The following is a 21,871-nucleotide window of genomic DNA, read 5'->3' on the forward strand; positions in this document are numbered from 1 at the left end:
TGATCAAATATTTAACACATCATAAGTTTCTGACTCAGAATGGATGTAGTCAAAGAACATAATATTTGACATAACCTATTATCCAATATCCAAAATCTAAACACATGGTTAGATTCAGCATATCAAAAAACCCCAAAAACTCAATTTTTGATGAAATCAAACAAAGCTTATTCTAGGACCCTTTGAACCTAAATTTGGACCAATTTGATAACAGGGCTCAAAATCCAAAATCTAAATACACGGTTAAATTCAACAAATCAAAATACCCAATATAATTAATTTTTTATTGAAATCAAACTAATTTTATTTTTGGACCCTGATTTGAACCAACTTGAAAACTGGGCCCAATATCAAAAATATAAATACATGTTTAGTTTCAGGATATCAAAGAACCCCAAGAATTTCATTTTTGTTAAAATCAAACAAAGTTGAATTTTGGACTCTTTGGACCTCAATGTGAACTAATTGAAATCAGCCAAAATTGAAAATCCATATTTACAGCAAGATTTTGCATATCAAAGACCCGCCAGAATTCATTTTTTTTTGTTAAAATCAATTTTGGACCCCTAATTTCAATAATAAAAAACACGGTTAGATTCAGCATATCAAAGAACCCTAAGGAATAAATTTGTGTTGATATGAAACAGTTTTATTTTGGACCCTTTGGACCTTAATGTGGACTAATTTAAGTGGGTCCAAAAATTAAAAATCTTAATGCAGTTAGATTCAGCATATCATAGTACCACAAGAATTCAGTTTTTGATGCAAACACACATAGTTTGATTTTGAGCGTTTAACATTCACAAGCATGTTTAACCCCGCCTCATTCTGTTTTGTTGTTACATAAATTATTGAAGCTTTTCGCAAAATTCATCAAAATTTACATCACTTAAACTGGATTCAAGAATGAGAAAAGCTTCCTAGAACCAGAAGATAGTTAAAAGCTGGAGATAGCCAAAAGCCCTGAAGATACTGAACAAATGCCCCATTACCTATCTACAATTTGTCATTTCCTATAGTCTTCTTTGACTGTCCATGGCGTTAAAACACTAAATCCCTGGGATGTGTTTTAGTTGATTTTAGTCTCTGATCCATGATTTTGTATTATTAATTGTTTTTGGCTTTTAACTAGCTTCCAGTAACTGCGAGTACTCACAAATCGTACTTTCGTGTTAATTTGACCTATTGACACAATTTGTAATGCATTTGTGTTATTCATTGTATACTTATTTTGTGTTATATCTCGTCTCACTATTTTTAATATGTACCATCTTTGATAAGTATCTAGTATAACGATAAATTTTCACTTCTGTTCTCGTACTATGAACAACAAATTTATTATTTTGTAAAAAATATTTCCGTACTCCTAACAACAAAATTATTATATTTAAATTTACCTGTTTACGTTATTTTATTTAACGCCATTTTGTCCAAGGTTATAGTTGTCTTTTTGACATTGTTTTACATCCCCCCTTTTTTATTTAATACATGAATTGTATTCATATTGTGTCATAGATCAAATTTATTCGTTCAGTGTATGTTTACTTGTTTTTGTTAATATGTCTTTTTGATTGAGTTAAGCCATTTCAATTGATATTTTATAGTGTGTCTTTCTCTGTTGTAATGTTACACTACTATTTCAGGTTAGGGTAAAGGTTGGTGCCTGTTAAAACGTTTAAACCCGCTGCATTTGCTTGCACCTGTCCTAAGTCAGGAACCTGTTGTTCAGTGGTTGTCGTTTGTTGATGTGGTTCTTAAGTGTTTCTCGTTTTTTATATAGATTAGACCGTTGGTTTTCCTGTTTGAATTGTATTACACTAAGTCATTTTGGGGCCCTTTATAGCTTGCTGTTCGGTGTGAGCCAAGGCTCCGTGTTGAAGGCCGTACTTTGACCTATAATTGTTTACTTTTTACACATTGTGACTTGGATGGAGAGTTGTCTCATTGGAACTCATACCACATCTTCTTATTTCTATAAAGACCAAAGTACCGATTTAAGAGTACTCACAGTTAGTGAAAACTAATAAATGAATCATGTTTCCAGACTAGAATATCTACTCAGTTCACATCCAATTGATTTAGTTAAAAGCAAGGATAATAGTATGAATTCATTACACCTACGTCACTACATAAACCGGTCTCTTTTATAATCATTTCTAAATCGGATTTAAATCCATGATATTTTTCAAGTCTTTGATTGGTGCTAGAAATAGAAGGTATCCTGATTTTCGGTAAAAATTCATATCGACAGTACGTAAAACAGCCTAACTTATTAAGTTCTTTATTTCTACATTTCGACGAATGATATTTACTTTGTTGATGATTACACATTCATCGTTGTTATCTTTATCCAACAATTCCCCTGCGCTGGGTCTATACCGCTACTGGAGAATTATCAGCCCCGAGGATATCATCAGCTCAGTGGTCAATACCTTGGTACTGTCATGATTTATCACGTACATTTCTTAAATTGTCCGTTTGCAGGAAAAATTAACATTAGATGTATTTGGCTATTATTTTAGGTCCCTTTTGGTCATATTGTACTTCACTTGATTCGGTAACAATACATTCTAATCTTTCTAATATTCGGTCATGATTAAGGTTAACCCAGAAAAGCGCTTGGGACGCATACAATTTATAAAGTGTTCTTTTCATTCTTAAAACACTGGGTCGATACCTCTACTGTTGGAATATTAGTTCCCAAGGGTAGCATCAGCTCAGTAGTCAGTACTTTGGCGTATACGAATAAAAAAAAGTATGGTCATTTCCCGAAAGTTTGTTGTATTTATGTACATATAACAAAATTAGAAATGCATATGAACTGAACATTTGAAAGATTTCAGTATGGCTTACAAATTTATCCTAAAAATTAGTTAGAAGGACATTCCTAAAAATCAAAACGAAAATATTTTATCAGAATTGAAGCTAGACATATCTTTTAAGATACGTTGCTAAGTATTGTCCAAATACCTTCAAAATCTGAATGAATTAAAGAATAATATATATCAAGATAAATTCCTGGCAAAGTTAAACTAAGAGAGGTGCTCATAGAATCAAGCTTTGTCCAGTTCAGCAATAAAGTAGGGAGCATCTAACATAAATTGAGAAACATTTGATCTTTTTTTTTCTGGGGGGAGGGGGGTGGCTGATTTTATAACTATATTGATACCTAACTTGTATGCTGTTCCGATATCAAGGCTATTGTAAATCAGATGTAGATTTTTTTAATTTCTCAGGATCTACTGCAAAATCTTCAATCAAAATCTTTACATCTTTGTAAACATATCAAAACTTTTGCTTTTTATACATATTCCCCATGCTCAATTTGAAGATCAAATATATTGTGTCATTAAACAGAGACTTTCTACACTCTTGAGAATCATAGATACAAATCTCTAGTTTGAGGTCATGAAAAATCATGCTTTGTGAAGTACTGTACTGATTCCAAAAAAAATATATACCGACATGAAATCATATAAATTCTGGACTTTCTGATCGACAACATATTTGTTGCGTTTGGTGGACAACAGACAGTCGATGCTCCAATGCGTTCTAAGTGTGCACCCTACTTGTAGACTTGTGTTTGTAGTAATTTGAAGCAGAAATCATGCATAACCTTTTCCAAGACAAAAAGAAAAAAACTCTTCCATAGTTCTTTAATTTTATTTTCAGATATATTGATATTGTCCTGTCATGCATTTCAATAGGGGGTTTGCAACTCATATATCCTAGTGGGTACTACCGAAACAAGGAGTTCTGCTTCATATATTGATCTGTTCCTCGATATTGACAAAGATTGACGACTTCGAACTTGAAACTATGACAATCGTGATGATTTTATTTTTCAAATTGTCATCTTCCCATTTCAGAGCAATAACATAGCATCTGCCCCACCGTATCGCATTTACACTTCTCAATTGATACGTTAAGGTTGTGCATATTCACGCTATACCCATTTCATTAGCAGAGGGTATGCTCCTTACACAAAAACTGTCCCAAAAGAGTTATGAGGAAGAACCAATGCAATCGACACTCCTAAAATTATATTTTCAACATCAGGGATTAGCTGACCGATACGATATGAGTGTCTCTCACTCACCATAGACATTTTTTCATTGTCCTAGATCGTTATTTACCAGAATAGTCGTCTAATAAGTGATTTTATCGATTGTGTCCTATTCCCGATTGTGACATTTTGACTGAACGTGGATTAGCATGGTGGGTCGAGCATTCATAGTAGGAGACGCTTACCCTGTCGACACACCCGGCCCGCTCATTTTTGAGTCCATGCAATTCTTTCATATTTTGTTTGTTACCCTTTTTCACTCGATTTAAGAGAATAAGGACTGTTTCCTTAATTCAATGGATGTTCTTTCTTGAAAAATAACACTAACTCAAACAAGAGTTATAACTTGCAGTTATATTAACTTTTAAGAAATAATGAATATTTTAACCGACATCATGTGCATGATCTCAACATCCTTATTTTGACTACGGATTCAAGACCATCTGGTATTCAGTTGACGCGTGTATTCAATCTAAAACAGAATTTTGTTTTATTTTTGTTATTCACCTTTCCTTTGAGAAGAAGAATTACTTGTGATTTGACATATAATATACGACGAATCGAATAGTCTTATTTTGAGTGATGTTTTCAAATGTGACGTTCCTAATAAAAGATGTGTAGCATTTGTTTTCTTGGAATTTACTGGAAGATAAGGAGGAAATAAAATTCAAAGGTACATTATACATATCAAATTACAAGACTGTTTATAAATACTTTTCAGGGAAGAAGAGGGCCAACCAAATGATGCCATGATGTAAGTTTTTGTTGGTAATTTGTGGAATTACTTTATGTAATAACCAATCGAGTCAATTGGTAGATGAATTCTAGTTTCCGTAAATTGAAATTAATGATTATCTGCTAAAGAAACAGTCTCCCTGTGTTTCATTCAGTTCCAGAGGTTTCTGAGATGAAGCTATTAGATTTAAGCTCACTATAATACGTAAGGCTACAGTTATCAACGCATCCCATAACAACTATCATATGATTTCGAGACCCCCAGGCTTGACTGGGCATAGAAATATTGTCAACCCTTGCTTTTCTTCCCACCAGTTTAGGAGTTTCTTAAAACTACCCTATTAATAAACACTCTAGAGTGTCTTAATAACCATTAAAGTATTATTGAAGCATCAAGAAGTATCTTCACACCAAATGTGTTGACGTAAATAGTTCCAAAAAGCCAATTAAAAGACATAGATTTAAAGTATGCCTTCGACATCATCTTTCATCTCATGCAATGATACAATTAATTAATGTAATTGATTCACAAGTTTTTGACAAGAAGCGCATGTCTCTTAATTCAAGCCTGTTATAAGAACCGAAAATATGAATTTTCTACTTTGATGAATTTCAAATCAGAACAAACATTACAAATCCTGATTAGTTTCCTGACGAGACTATTCATTTCTGAGATGTTGGCACGTTCTCAGTAAAGTTGCAAATTATTAAAACAAAAATAGAAAAAATGACAAATAAAATCCAGATGATAGATTAATTTTCTAGACCTCAAAATGCATTTAACTTTTATATATCCAAGTGCTGCACATATTTAAATATTCTAGTTTCGCATGTTTGACTATAATTCATTATAACTTTTTAACAAAAATAGTTTTCTTAAGCTTCTACCTGGCAGAAAATATTCTGTCAGAATTGAAGTTATCGCGTGAGTCTAAGTCAAGGAGAAACGATAACCTCCGTCTCAGGAATTTGTTTTGACTATTTTCTGTTACATTTTCCATTCAAAGTCCCTTATTCGGTACCCTGTTAGGTCGCACTTGTATCATATTACTACAAATAATTAAATGAAATACAAGTACCCGAAAATAATTTGAAATAATAAATACTACAGAAAAGAAATCGAAAAAACACTGACGTTTTCGTTAAGCTGACGTTAATTTATGATACTGCATTGCATACCTATTTAAGCTCACCTGGCCCATAGGGCCAAGTGAACTTTTCTCATTACTTGCCGTCCGTCGTCTATCGTCATTGTCCGTCGTCGTCCGTCGTCGTTAACTTTTACAAAAATCTTCTCCTCTGAAACTACTGATCCAAATTTAACCACACTTGGCCACAATCATCATTAGGGTATCTAATTCAACAATGTGTCCACCGGTTAACCAAGATGGCCGATATGGCTAAAACTAGAACATGGGGGTAAAATGCAAGTTTTGGCTTTCATCTTGAAAACCACTTTAGATAGAGAAAATCTGACGGGCAGAAATGTCTGGAATGATAAGAAATAACTATTGTCTATTCACTTCCAAACTGTCAGACGACTTTTTATAGGAGTTATTGCCCTTAAATGACGAATTTAACCAACTTTTTTAAATTTTTGCCTATTATCTTGAAAATTATAATAGATAAGAGAAACTTAATATAGCAAAATGATCAGCAAGATACGTTCAACAAATAAGTTAACACGGTTGAAATCATATGATGACCTCTTATTGGAGTTTTTGCCCTATAACGATGACTTTTACTAGTTTTTTTGCGTGTTTGCTTGCTATCTGAAAAAGTATGATAGATAGATAGAAACTTAAATAGGCAAAAATGATCAGCAAGACAAGGTCTACAAATAAGTTGAATAGGTGAAATAATCTGATGACCCCCTAATTTGAATTATTGTCCATTTATGATGGTTCTGACCAATTTTTGCGTTTTTGCCTTTTATATGAAAAACTATAATAGATAAATAGTAAGTTAAATAAGCAAAACTAATCAGCAAGACAAGATCTACAAAGACGTCAACATGGTTTAAATTGTCTGATGACCCCTTATTGGATTTGTTCTTTTTAATAACGATTTTTATCATTTTTTTTGCGTTGTTGCCTAGTATCTGAAAACACTATATTAGATAGTTAGAAACTTAAATAAGCAAAAATGATCAGCAAGACTAGATCAACAAAAAAGTGTTTTTTTCATGAATTCTATTTTAGTCCACAAAGATGGAGAGTATCATTTGTTGAAGATGCACACGGACCTAGGTGAGCGACACAGGTTCTTTAGAGCCTCTAGTTTATATAAAAAAAAATTGTATATTTAAGTTCCCGTGACAATAAACATAAGTGCACTCCAAAACTTTGTTGTACAAATATATGTAGGTAGATTGCAAGCAATTGAATCCTGATAGTGACTATATGAAACACACTGCAAATTTGTGTATGGAAAGATCTTTAGATTTCGTGTGTGCATAATTTTTGTGATTTTTTTCATCTATATGCAGCTTAGTTGAAAAAAAAATTGGAATCACAGTGTAACGAGATTCTAAAGCAATTACCTGTATATGATAAGGAAGACACACAATATGCATTCTTGAATATTTAAAATAACATAGGTTAAAGATCCTTATTGTAAATGTACGATTGTGGTTTCGAAAGCACTTTTAATCGTAAACAAACGTCCATATTACACCATCGAGTTGATACAGATTATTTCTCTTGTGGTTATGGCCTGTTATCTGTTTCTTGCACGAAGAGTGAGACGATATAACGACATTTCCTTTGGCTACTCGTTAGTTCATTGATGACTCTTAATATTATAGTTTATTATACCTCAGTTATGATTTTCTATATCAAATAAGCACACAATATTTTCACTATTTTTCAAATTGCAAGCGTTGAACTATTTAACCGGTCAATAGTTTCCAACTATTTCCCCTCGATGAAACTATTTGACCGCAAGCGTCATTACATTACGCGGAATTTCAACTGCAGCTACGGGATTGGCCAACGGGTTTTAACAATTCATTCTAAACTATCGCAATTCATCTCAATTATTAACGTTGATTCCCGAGTCGTTCAAACACAGACCAAGTCGCATCAGACGAAATTTATTGAAGTTATTGGAATATATATTACAAATCTGATATTTGTCATCACTATGTGTCCGTTGTCTCTTACAAATATAAATTAAATGAATTTTGGTCAGCTGTGTCGTTCAGTCCTTGGCATAACTTTGGGTCATTTGTGTCTTTCGGTATATTAAAACACTTACTGACTGGATATTTGTGGAAAAGTAAGTTCATTGTCCCCTCGGATACAACTTTTGCCCTCGGCTACGCCTCAGGGCAATAGTTGCACCTCGGGGGGCAAAAAACTTACTATTCCACTCATACCAAGTTCGATAAGACAAAGTATAAACTGTGACGTTCGGTGCCCGAGGCTCGGTACCGATAATGTTATCTGATGTAATCGGGTGATGCGTTACATAACGGAACCTAATATTTTATTATTACGCAATGACCGGAACCTAATCCAAAAAAAATATAAATGGAGTTTATAATAAATGTAAATTGAATTAACAATTGAAATATCCATCTCACGTGTTAATTCATGAGGAGGGGAATTTATAAATGTAAATATTTAGTAGTATATACTGGTTGTTTTTGTGCTCCCCCACTGGGTACCGAGTTATGTAACAAGACTTAATGAGGTCATAAGAAAGACTGACTCATAAACCAGAGCTGCGGAGGAGGGGGGAGAAGGACCCCAAACAAAAAACTAAAAAATAACTAAAAAAATACGAAGTTTATATATCATGAATACGAATGAACTACAATACACACATGACTGCATCAAAGTGATAAAATCAACAAATACGATAAAGGAGATAAGCAAAAGATTATTGCATTTTTATGATCCTTTAAGTGATATATATTTACAAATCGTACAGATACTGATTTGTATTACTTTATTTCACCTATGAAGATTGTTAAAGTCATATGAAACTTCAAAATTAAAAAAAAAGGTGAACATGTTTTATACGGGGGAGTACTTGAATGGCTAAGTTTTACTCTAAAAGAAGTGAAAAAATCATTTATATTATCAAAATCTTCATAAATGTACAGATATTGATTTATTGACTTCCCAGACACTAATTCGCCGATATTTTCCCGTATGCAGTGACCTTTACTACGAGACCTCTCGTTATAACTTCGGCCACCGCACAGCGCAAGTGCGAGGGGAAAAACCTTGATGAAAGAATGTAAACACACGTGCTTTTGAAGGTAAATAGAAATAACAGATTCTTGAAGAACAAATATAATACAACAAATCATTTAACAACTGTCAAGGAATAGTTTAATTAACGAATGGGAACGCATGGAAATATAAAAACAAATGTCATGGCTCTTTCAATTCACTTATCTGTCGCGCTTTCTACGTGCTCTGTTTTTATTGTTTATCAATGTCACGATCCGGTAAACTTTGGCAACAAACTCGAAAGTTAATTAGCTTGCTATCAACAACCACTGAATGAAATATTATTTGTCGATAATACGTTATAGATGTGTAATAAATATAAAAAAAAAAACGTGCATGCAAGACTTAGTTTAGTATATATGCATGGATTGGTTCAATAATTTCGATAACATTTAAATTTCAAGAAACTCGTTTCATATATGACTTTAAGGGATTAATTACTTTACGATACTACTTTTGTTGCCTTGTGTGTGTAAAAGTAACTTATCTATCCAGATCAGAATTAAATAATGTACTGTAGATTCATTTATTTTCGTGGGTACCAATTTTCGTAGATTAAGTAAAACTCTCGGATTCGTGGATATTTGATTTCGTGGTTTTACCAAAATGCATACAAGACTATAGAAAATTTGTCATTCTTTGAACATTTAATTTCGTGGTTGACCATTACCCACGAAATCCACGAAAATTGGTATCCAACGAATAATAATGAATCCACAGTAAATAGAATAATTTAAATTAAACAAATGAAGTATCGATCTATCAAGTCAAATCATGTTTAGACATGTTCGATCAATTCAAATAGATTGATCGGAATAAAATATATCACGATCGGGATTGAAGCGTGAAATATAGTGAGTATTGTTATAATTGCCACTGGACTTGCAACACTTGTTATGTAAATGGAAAAACACATGGTAATAGTTATCACTGGACTTACAAAAAATCAACCAATCAAATTCTTCTACAGAATCTACCGTACGCGTGTGCAAAGCATCCGATACTAAGTAAACATGATTAAATGATTACATATCATCCATATTAATTTTATATCGATCTTTACATCTATAGAATTGGAAAATCTCTTTCACGCTTTCAGATTTGAGATCTGATTCAGGACTTGAGACCTAGGTGGTTTAAGAATTTGTCCTTTGTCTTTTAATTTCTATCTTCTTTTTAGCTCACCTGGCCCAGAGGGCCATGTGAGCTTTTTTCTTCACTTGGCGTCCGTCGTCGTTAACTTTTACAAAAATCTTCTCCTCTGAAACTACTGGACCAAATTTTACCAAACTTAATAACAATCATCCTTGGGGTAACTAGTTTTAAAAAAATGTGTCCGATGAGCCCGCCCGCCAACCAAGATGGCCGACATGGCTAAAAATAGTACATAAGGATAAAATGCAAGTTTTGTCTATTATTTTGAAAACCGTCATAAAAAGTGAAATTCTGAAATGGGCAAAAATGTTCAAATTGTTGAGCTCTACCAATTGTTCATTGACGTCAAAACTGTCAGGCGACTCCTATATGAGTTATTGCCCTTAAATGACAATTTTTACCATTTTTTTTTTTTCGTTTGTGCCTTTTATCTTGAAAACTATAACAGACTGAGAGAAACTTTTTGTTGCAAAAATGATCATCAAGACAAGATCTACAAATAAGTAAACATTGTCCAAATAATTATTCGACTCCTAATTAGAGTAAATGCCCTTTGGTGACGATTTTCACCATTTGTTTTGCGATTTTGCCTTATATTTTAAAAATTATAATAGATAGATAGAAACTTTTGTGTTTTGATCAAAAATTTTAAGAATATAGAGAGAAACTAAACAGACAAAATGATCAGCAATACAAGATAAAAAAAAAAGAAATGTTTGTCATGAATTCTATTCTTGTCTACAATGTTGGAGAGAGTCCATTGTTGATTATGCACATAGACCTAGGTGAGCGACACAGTCTCTTTAGAGCCTCTATTTCTTTATTTTAATGAGGCACTTTGTATTTATCCGTTCTTTTTTTTATTGAAACTGTGCAATGATTTTTCTATCGTTGTCCTGCAAGTCATCTGTCGAAAAGTCCTTCATAATATCCGACATACCTCTACATCTCTAATAAGCACAATACAGTCCACACATTTCCGAATCTCTTGGTTGTATTTGACAAGGGGAATAACAATATTGTGATCCGTTTCCGATCAGGGAGCTTATTTACGAAGCATCCGTTAACTAACGGACTTGTTAACTTAACGGAGCCGTTAACGGGTACGTCCGTTAAAATTTAACGTGGTATTCACAAACGTTTCCGTAAACATTGTGATAACGGGTGCGCTATTAACGGGTGCGTTAGTATGCAAATTAGACGTAATTGAAGTGTCGGGTGTTTCATCGGTTTATAATCCAAATGGACAATACAGTAAAAGAAATGTAGTGTTTTCATTTTCATCATAATAATGTAAACAGACGACGTTTAAAATTTTCTCGTAGTTATGCTTATAAAATTTGCTGCAATACGTCTACAAACAAACAATTAATCAACACTGAGTCTTGGTGGTGGTATTTTGTCATTTATTCGGAACGTTTAGTATAGTTTTATCATTTGATTTGATAGGCTAGTGGTAGTAGCGAGAGCACCTCGCGTGGGAAATGTAGCAGTTCGATTCTTTCGACAATTCCTTGAGGATCCAAAGGTTATATTGGAAGGAAAAAATAGTCTTCTTTCCAACCTACCCTAACATTTTCAAATCTAAGTCAAATATCTCGTCCTTCAGAAAGACTTTTTGTTTAGAAAACAAATCAAACAATTAATCTAAAAATCCAGAAGAGGAATGATGGATGTCTTCGAGGATTTTACTCATTTAGGCGACGATCATTTCATTTTCTGGGGAAGAGGGCTTGGAATTTTTGCGAACGAAATATTAGTTTTCGCCTGTTGCTTGGTTAGTTTATGTCCGTTATGTAAATTATTATTTCCTGCAATTTGTGGGGAAGAATATACATTTAATCCTGTCATAGGCGAAATTATTTTGTTAGTTCTTACTAGCCTAGCAGATTATTTTCCAACATCTTCAGGTCGACCCTCCCCCTCCTCCGAAAATTAAATTGAATTATCCTACCTGTATTGCACGAATTTCTGTTTCGCTCATAATTCTGACCTTCGTTATGACAAATATCAAAATTCTGAAACCTACAACACAATATACCTGTATAGCAGGTTCGGATCCAGACACTCCTTTGACGGTGAAGACAAAAGGGAGAACATAAAGGGGTTATACGAAGGATGTTGAAAAGCATTAGGTGGATTTCGAAAGTTATCCCTCGGGGGTACCCCAGTGTATATAGATAATCACAGGGTCTCTATATTAGGGCTACAGCAGAAATTGGATATGCCAAGGAGATGCTAAAATATTCACAGAACTTGTTCAGAAGAGACCTTCGACAAGTATTTTTATTTAGCGAATTAAGGTGTAAGAAAACAAAGATTATAGTTGTTGTCCGTCGGGCGTCTCAGTTTTGTCTTTTACCGACAGAACCAAATGTTTTGGCAAATTGGATTCCTATCATTTCACAATAAAATATCTAAGCTTCACCAGTGGTCTTGGAAATCAGAACTAGACGAAAGAACAAGATTGCAGAGCATTTAATTTTAATCTGGATTATTTAAAATTAGATTTTGCTTTTCTAAGCAAAGCAAGTCTGTCTTTTTTACCAACAGTTCTTCCAAAATCAATACAACTTTCAATAATAAGGGACTTCTAAGATCTCTATATACTATAGGTCATTTGTATAGGCCTAATTCTACATAGATCACTTAAACTGAACTTTGACAGTAACTGGCGACTTTTAACATTTTTCAATCCTGCCATAGCTTTTTAATCTGACATAAGGATGTACACATATGAGGAGCAAAAAATTTCTAGAATTAAACTTTTTTTCTTAACATAATTTTGAGGTTTATATGACTGTAAGAAAGGAACTGACGAAGAAAAAATCATATGGTGGTGCACTTCTTTTTTTGCTACGGCCATTTGAAAGTACCAATTTTTAATTATTTTCCCATTTTTCATCAATTTTTACCCATTTTTGAGCTATTATCATGAAAAAAATCACAATTTCACAATTAAACTTTTTTCATACTTTCACTAAAGATGAAGTGGATCAATCTGAATAAATTTAACTAAAAAAACTATAGGTTGGTGTTAATATTAGAAAGTTTTATAAAATTTTGTTGCTTTTTTAGTGTTAAATTGACCATGCTGTCAACTTTGTAATTTGGGATTTTTCTCATTTTTTAGAACAAGAAAGCATATTATTTCAACTTATTTGTTATAAATGATTGAAAAAATACATATATAAGAATTTTGAAAAGAAAAAAAATGATATGAGATGTACATAATTTTGGTAAAATCATTTCTTTGTACCCTCACCTATTTTCTCAACATTTTGGCTGATGACACTTACCAGATTGGTTAAATAAAATTTGAAAATTTTATTACTCAAAAACTACTTATTGTAAGTACACAATTTTTTTCACAGAGTTTAGTTTGATCAAAATATTTTTTTATATTCATTGATATTTTCCACTTGTATCACATGTTTTGGAAATAATTCCCGAACGAGATTTCAACGAGACTGAAACCTCAGAAGAATACATCCTTAAGATAGATCGGGTGACTTTTTCTGAGCATCCCTTCTGAGCATGTTGCAAAATTACTTTTTTGGTTTGAAGTAGTTTACCACGTATCATTCACTATACAACCGAAACATCTAAAACTTGAAATTTTAAGACTAAACTATCAAAAAATTAAGTGCCGTAAAGTTTGTTTTAAATTTTCAGAAAAAAAATCATTTAAAATCAAGGGCAGATAATTATAGAAAATTTTAAAGGACAATTTGTGTTTTTTTTTTAATTTTCAAGAAAATAAGGCCTGTGACACCCTATTTTGCTTTGAGATTTTGTAAGTATTTATGAAAAGCAATTCTCTCATGGAAATTTGACCAATTCTATCTTTAAATTTTTCCTAAATAAAGAAAAAAATAAGTTTCCCTTAAAAAATAACCCATATAGAATAACCGTGATTTCGTCATTTTCAATGTATTTTAACGAGAAAGAAAACAAGAGCCCTGATCCCCAGATTTAAGATTGAAATTTGAACGAACATCGACCCAGAAATCCTGTACAGAAGTTTATCGTCGAACATTTAGACACTCCAGCTACCTTTAATAATTTCATTTTTCGACTTCAAAAAGCGAAAGGACCCATTCACCCTTTATTTGTTTTCATTCAAAAGGTCAACATCTAAAAGTTGTCCAATCCTACTGGAAATTAAATACCAAAGAGCTTAGTTTTGGTTAACAATGATCTTCTTATATATTTTTTGTGATAAATGCTCAAAATTTGCCAAAATTTGTCAAAATAGCGGTTATGAATTATCTTCAGGCACTTACAATTTGGTAATCTGTTTGGAAATTAAAGGGAGGCGAAAGATACCAACGGGACATTCAAACTCATAAGTCGAAAATAAACTGACAACGCCATGGCTAAACTAGAGGCTCTCAAGAGCCTGTGTCGCTCACCTGTATTTACTGATGCTTTGGAAATCATGTAAAATAAGGTTAAAAATCATAATTAATAGTATTAGATATTAGATATTATAATGATATCTAAGATAATAACAAAAAACTGCAAAATTTTTGTAAAATTACTAACTCAGGGGCAGCAACCCAACAACGGGTTTTCGGATTCGTCTGAAAATTTCAGGGCAGATAAATCTAAATCTGATGAACATTTTTGCCACGTGTCAGATTTGCTCTAAATGCTTTAGTTTCAGAGATATAAACCAAAAACTGCATTTTACCCCTATGTTCTATTTTTAACCAAGTCGGCCATAATGGTTGGAAGGCGGGGGTCATCGGACAAATTTTTTAAACTAGATACCCTAATAATGATTATGGCCAAGTATGGTTAAATTTGTCTCAGTAGTTTCAGAGAAGAAGATTTTTTGTAAAACATTACATAAATATACAAAAAATTGTTAAAAATTGACTATTAAGGGCAATAACTCCTAAAGGGGTCGACTGACAATTTTGGTCATGACAACTTATTTGTAGATCTTACTTTGCTGAACATTATTGCTGTTTACAGTTTATCTCTATCTATAATAATATTCAAGATAATAACCAAAAACTGAAAAATTTCCTTAAAATTACCAATTCAAGGGCAGCAACCCAACAACAGGTTGTCAGATTTGTCTGAAAATTTCAGGGCAGATAGATCTTGACCTGATAATCAGTTTTATCCACGTCAGATTTACTCTAAATGCTTTGGTTTCAGAGATATAAGCCAAAATCTACATTTTACCCCTATGTTCTATTTTTAGCCATGGCGGCCATCTTGATTGGTTGGCGGCGTCATCGGACACATTTTTTAAACTAGATACCCTAATGATGATTGTGGTCAAGTTTGGTTAAATTTGGCCCAGTGGTTTCAGAGGAGAAGATTTTTGTAAAAAGCTAACGACGACGACGACGACGACGACGACGACGACGACGACGGACGACGGACGACGGACGCCAAGTGATGAGAAAAGCTCACTTGGCCCTTCGGGCCAGGTGAGCTTAAAAAGAAATACACAAATATACAAACAATAGTACACAAAACACAACATAGAAAACTAAAGACTAAGCAACACGAACCCATGCACCAATATTGGGGGTGATCTGAGGTGCTCCGGAAGGGTAAGCAGATCCAGCTCCACATGTGGCACCCGTCGTGTTGCTCATGTTAGTACAAACCCGGTGATACGTCTAATTCGGTAGGTCACATTCGGAGAAAAAGGGACTGGATTGTAGTTACGACATATTCGTTGTCATCTGTGAAACGGATATTCCATAACAGTCAACCGAAAATAAGCAATTATATATTGTTAGAACCTTAAGATCACAAATAAGGCTGTGATACTATCCTTGAATATGAGTGTATGTAAAGATTGAAAGAATTTTTGAAAATGTCCCTGCTGTGATACCAATTCAAGGGAGGTTGGCACTACCTCTTTGCCCCGTGTAGAAACGGTAAAATAACTGAAATCGTAGTTTCCTTAGTGTCGCTCCGCTATTCCGACACCCAATTGGTCCGACACCCCAATAGTCCGACACATGTGCAGGCCGTAATTAAAAATCTACTTCATAGAATCGATAAAAGTGGCAATTGAACTATTGTCTACTTTCCCTTATGAGGATAAATAATTAGAAGAAAAAGACAGCACTCCCCGTCTGGTATGTAAAAAATACCACGATCCTATGAAAATAAGGCAATGGACAACCTTGCAACAGTTTGCTTTAACTACTAAAACGTATTACCTTGCAAGTTCATAAAAAACACTCTGCTAAAAAGTTAATTTGATTGATAGATTGCTGTTTACTTTAGTCCAGTGGCAAATAATTCATGCATGTTCAGGACGAGAAATAAATTAACAATAAATACAATAAGTAGGTCCTGTAATAGGTAATCAACCGGATTAAAGGGTGGGAAATTTGGACTGCCACTGGAATATGATCAGCCCCAGGGTATATTGGTGAGGGACAGAATTCTGACCGGAAGTGGCTGCGTATTTATACATCCCGCACAGCCAAACGGACGCTCATCATAAGCAAGAGTTTTACTGACGGTCACAAAAAGACCAAAAGTAAACGTATTTCTATACCATTATCCCAGTTACTCTTAGGGTGAAGAGAATATAAAGAACATTTTCTCGTCGTAAAGGAAAATGTCCAGACCACAATATACTCCATAAAACGGTCAACACTGAATAGATTTCATTTGCAATGAAAAGAAACTAATTTTATCCAAGCATGTTTGTTTCCATTTATCTACCCTGAACTTGAATTTAAAGATCGAAAACTTAAAAAAAAATGAAAGTCAAAATATCCGTAGTAAATTGTACAATCGATAATATTTTGGTTTTTTTTATTCAACACTTTATCAAGGTTGTTAAAAAAACCTTAGCGTCATTGCAGGTCCTTAGATAAGTATCTTATCATAAATGATAGCCGAATCCTTCCTCCCCTCCTCCTCATTTCTGGTTATTGCGTCAGTCTTTTTTTTATTACCCCATTAACTCTTGTTACATAACTCGGTATCCAGAGCGGGCACATGAAAACAATCAGTATATATTACTAAATATTTACATTTATAAATTCCCCTCCTCCCTCTTCAGTTCCGTTAATTGTTTGCGTCAGCCTGTCAAATGGCCCCATTATATACCTCTAAGTATTCCTATTAAATTATTCGTATCATGTTTAAACATGATTTTACACGTGAGATAGATATTTCAATTGTTAATTTTATTTACATTTATTTATAAACTCCATTTATATAAAAAATGTTGGTTCGGTTCCGGTCATTGCGTAATGATAAAATATATATTGGGTTCCGTTATATAACCAATCATCCGATTACATCAGATAACATCGTCGGTACCGAGCCTCAGGCCCCAAAAGTCACAGACTATACTTCTACTTTCAAAGATTAAGACGACGCACATTTCGTCTATGACAACGGACATATGTGATTTCTTTAAATAATATACTGAACACTCAAACTTTTCACCTGAAAATCTTCTTTTTGTTAAATTTTATTACATTCTCAGTTGGAAAGCAGGTCACGGTTTGACCCCAAGTCTATCAGCAACAATAGAGTCACGTGACCGTGAAAATTCAGTAAAACTACGGATGAGACAAACCTCACTGTTACTCACTAAAATACCACTGTCATGGTAAAAACTTATTGATCAAAATAATCTTGAATATACATAGTTTTAACTCGTCAAAACTTACACATCAACTCAAAGTCCTTTATTCTTTATTTTATCTTCAAACTTGAAGTTTGTGTGAAAATTGTCAAGGCTCCTGATCGAAAAACCTAAATATTTTCGAGGAAACTTAAAATGATGGGCTGAATTTAAATTTAATAAAGCATCTCATTAAGATAAACACTCGATATGAATATCTAGGCAATACAGTTTTGGATACGCGGACGTCAAGTTATGTTCAACACGAAGCGGTGGTTTTTTTGCCGATTTGTGCAAGTGGTTATCTCCCCTTGATATCACCAGTCAAAAATAAAAAAACCACCAAAATGAATAAAAAGGAGTTTTTTTTACAAAAATCAAGAAGAAAATAAAAGAAATTCGATTAACAACTATGTTATTATAATATTAAGAAGAGATACTTCCCTACTTTTCAGAGAAGGATTACAGGTAAAAAATTAAAATTAAAAGAAAAAAAAATGATAAAAATTAGATCTAAAAACCTAGCTAAACTGATATAAATTAGCTCTGGCTGATGACATTTACTTTCAGTTTGCAATTTTTATAATGGGATATGGGATCACTCCTAATGGATTTTTTTAACTACTTCTAACAATGTTTAATGCAATAAAACATACTGTATACAATTTAAATAATCTTTCTGAAGAAAAATAGTACTGACCATTTTATATATTTTATATTTTAATAAAGTGGGACCAAGAGTCAAAATTTAGTTTCTTCAAAGTAAAAAAGCCTTTTAACTCAAGCCTATGTTTCTAAGTTGAACAGTACAGTACAGCCTAGAAAATATCCTACAGAAAAAGGAAAAGTTTACCAAAAAAATGAAAAAAATTCTGTAAAAAAAAATGCTTAAAATTATAAGTGAAAGTGACATAATTTTGAATTTTAAAATCATTATTGTTGTAAAATTCAACTATTAGATTAGCTAGCACAGTAGCCTTTGTCCAATTTCTCAGGGTATTTTATAGATTATGAAAGTAAACTCTTTGAAAAAAAATGGGGCTTCTTCTCTATAGGTTGCTGTATCTGCTGCTTTACATATTTATAAACAAAGTATTGTATATTTTATCTGAATAATTGGATATTAATCTCAGAAATGAAAGTTGGTATGACAAATCTTTTGCATTTTACTTTAATAATGATCAATGATGAATAAATTTGACAAGAATTTGCCATTTGAATAAAATCAATTTTGTAAGAACACATCTCTTATGAATTAATTTCTTGTTTGACTTGAAAAGCTAGTGTTTGCTCTTATTAATGTAGCTTACTTAGTAAAGAGATAACTAATAAGCAAGGCTCTGTTTAACTTATAAAATATAAATATAATAGGGATCATTCGTAATATTTCTTCCTGTAGACGTCGCTGGTGTTCCATAAGTGGTTGTCGGAAACGTTTTAATCACTTTGACGCTTGAATCGCATTACGTTGCACATGTTTACATTAGTAACCACAATCTACACTCGCTAATTTCACCAAACTAAGCTTCAAAATTGTTGTGTCCCCGGCTGCAATTATTCTGAAGGGGGACCACAGAATCCCAAAAGACCATGAAATTCTTTTAAAATGGAGAGAAGGCATCAAGAGAGTTGATCCACCCATCAAAAATATCTAGGGAAACCCGGCGGAAACTATTCGACCAAGTTTGCCATAACCAGCTGGTAACCATGTCATGCCAGGAGATTATCTAACAACAGGATTAGGTTATTATGTATTTATATTTTTCTTATATTTAGTACAGTATTTAACCTCTTTGTTTTATTTTTTCTCGATTAAACAGCCCAATAATTTGACAGGTTATTATTTATTATAATAGGGGGATGACACAGGGATGTATTTTATTCTTCAAATATACCCTAACACTTTGTAAGTTTTTTTCTAGTCTTCACATTTTTTCACCCTTTTACCTTTGTTTGCATTGTAAATAAGAAATAATAATTATGTTGTGCACTTAATTATAGCAAGTGAAATATATTTCCCTGACAAAAAAATGCTTGAAAGGAAGAGAACTACATGTATTGGGAAATATGACAATCCCTATATTGCATTCTAAAAAAAAACATGGTATATATGAGCATATTTTTTCTATTTGTTTGTCGCAATAAAGTCTGAATTTTTATAAGGACTTTACATTAAACTTATGGCAAAAGCTGTCAGAACAATTTTTTTTTAATTCATCAAAGTTGGAAATCAAGAGTATTTTTGTGAGAGAAAAACATCACACACATCCCTGCATAAGCCATTAAACGCTTGTCCTTTATGAATGATGAGAAAAATTTCTGAACCTGCAGTTTATTAAATAACATGATGCTTTGTGTTTTCCTGTTTTAATATTTCAGAAGCCATCATGGATAACAGACTTTTTACCCAACCATGAAGCGATGGATGGGATACATCTTTATGTTTGAAATGAATTCATGGTTAAAATCCAAGTGGCTGCAAGTGCGAGGATCAATACTTCTGTCAGAACCAGATGTAAAAAAAAATTTGACAAAGGTGACAACAAATGGCAAATAGTGGAATTATGGAACAGGATTTATTTACTAGCCAAGACAGTTCCTTATATTAACACACAAACTTTTCTGAAAGGGAAATTCCAACTAGATCAGAAGAAAGTAGTTTGTGATAGAAAAGTGTCGTCCAACCGAATTCACATTAAAAGAGTCCTTGTATTGTCTAAAAGTTACACAAGGGTAAAATGTAATGCCCCTCCTCCGCTGTGGCAGGGGAATAAAAAATCTGAAACATGTAATTCCACGTGGAAACTTCTAACTCAACTTGGTTCAAGAATTATCTGTGTTTGCTGTGTTCTTTCTAATTTCATAAAAATACATTGTAAATAAATATGCATAAAAGATGAAATGGATTTACATGCAATTGATTTTATTATTTGTTCTAATGGGGTGCTGTTTCACCACTGCTTTCCCAGTTAGCACAAAAAAAAAATAGAAAAATGTTGAAAAAATATTGTAGCAAAATATCAAAATCTTGCAAAAATGTATGGCGTTAAAAATATTTTCAAAACATTTTCATGATACTTTTAAAACATCATTAAAATGTTACTGAATTTTGACGACAATGTTTGTAAAATGTCTTATAAATGATTTGGATGTGTTTGTTAATCAAATATCCCTGAAACATTTTTAAAACATATAAAAATTCATTTCTTCAGGATAAAATGTTTTGAAAAAGTTCAAAAAATATTTTTTAACAAAATGTTTTTATAATCTTCATATTCTCAAAAAACCTTTTAAATGTTATACGAAATATCATTATAAAAATGTTTTCTAACATAATCTTTCAAGTCTTTTTATAAAATATTCAGAAACATATAAACAATGTTTAATATCAGAGACAGATTTAGGAGTGGGGTGCCTGGGTCCCCCCTTTATGGCCTTTATGGAGCTACATTTATGGTTAATCCAGATTTGTTTATTACTCTCAAAACTTTGTCTAGTTTGGGGCCTGATGACCCCTTTTTATGCCCCCGCAACTGAAAGTTGGGGGGCATATTATTTTACCCCTGTCTGTCCTTCTGTCTGTCCGTCCGTCCCATTATGGGTATATAGTTATTCAGCACAACTCCTCCTACAGTTAGAATCCTAGGAAGTTTTCACTTTGCTGTCTGTTTGTACATATATTGAAGATGTGCATGTGGTTAGGGTTTTGATTTTTATTAATATTTGCCCTTTTGGGAGATAGTTGAACTTTGTCATTTTTGGGGTATAAGCGGTTAAATGTTATAGTTATTTTAAAATAACACTTTGCATCTACGGGGGCATCAATTGTGTCTCCTAGACACAATTATATCTCAAAGAAAGTCCTACATTGACTTTGTTTTAATACAGTTACTTCAGAGTGGAGTGGGGGGATCACTTTATCTAGATTCAAAATCCTGGATCCACATTTGAGAAAACAACTGCCGTCATACTGATCTTTACCCCACATCTCCTTTTACTTTGTCTGCATGCTGTTGATGCCAGCTTAATCTACATATATTTTGT

At 33.0% G+C, this 21,871-nt stretch overlaps 2 long non-coding RNA genes across 3 annotated transcripts in view; both read left to right on the forward strand.

The window, feature by feature from the left end:
* LOC127736579 (uncharacterized) overlaps window positions 1–21,871 on the forward strand; it is a 42,981-nt gene that overhangs the window by 9,435 nt on the left and 11,675 nt on the right. For both annotated transcript variants that reach the window (XR_007999056.1, XR_007999055.1), the window contains exon 2: window positions 4,788–4,820. This is a non-coding gene — a long non-coding RNA (uncharacterized LOC127736579). The remainder of the gene's footprint in view (window positions 1–4,787; window positions 4,821–21,871) is intronic.
* LOC127736580 (uncharacterized) lies at window positions 19,199–20,733 on the forward strand. Its single transcript, XR_007999057.1, has 2 exons — window positions 19,199–19,570; window positions 20,207–20,733. It is a non-coding gene; the product is annotated as an uncharacterized LOC127736580 (long non-coding RNA).

This window comes from Mytilus californianus, unplaced genomic scaffold, assembly GCF_021869535.1.
Source record: "Mytilus californianus isolate M0D057914Y unplaced genomic scaffold, xbMytCali1.0.p SCAF_33, whole genome shotgun sequence".
NCBI classification, from domain to species: Eukaryota; Metazoa; Mollusca; class Bivalvia; order Mytilida; family Mytilidae; genus Mytilus; species Mytilus californianus.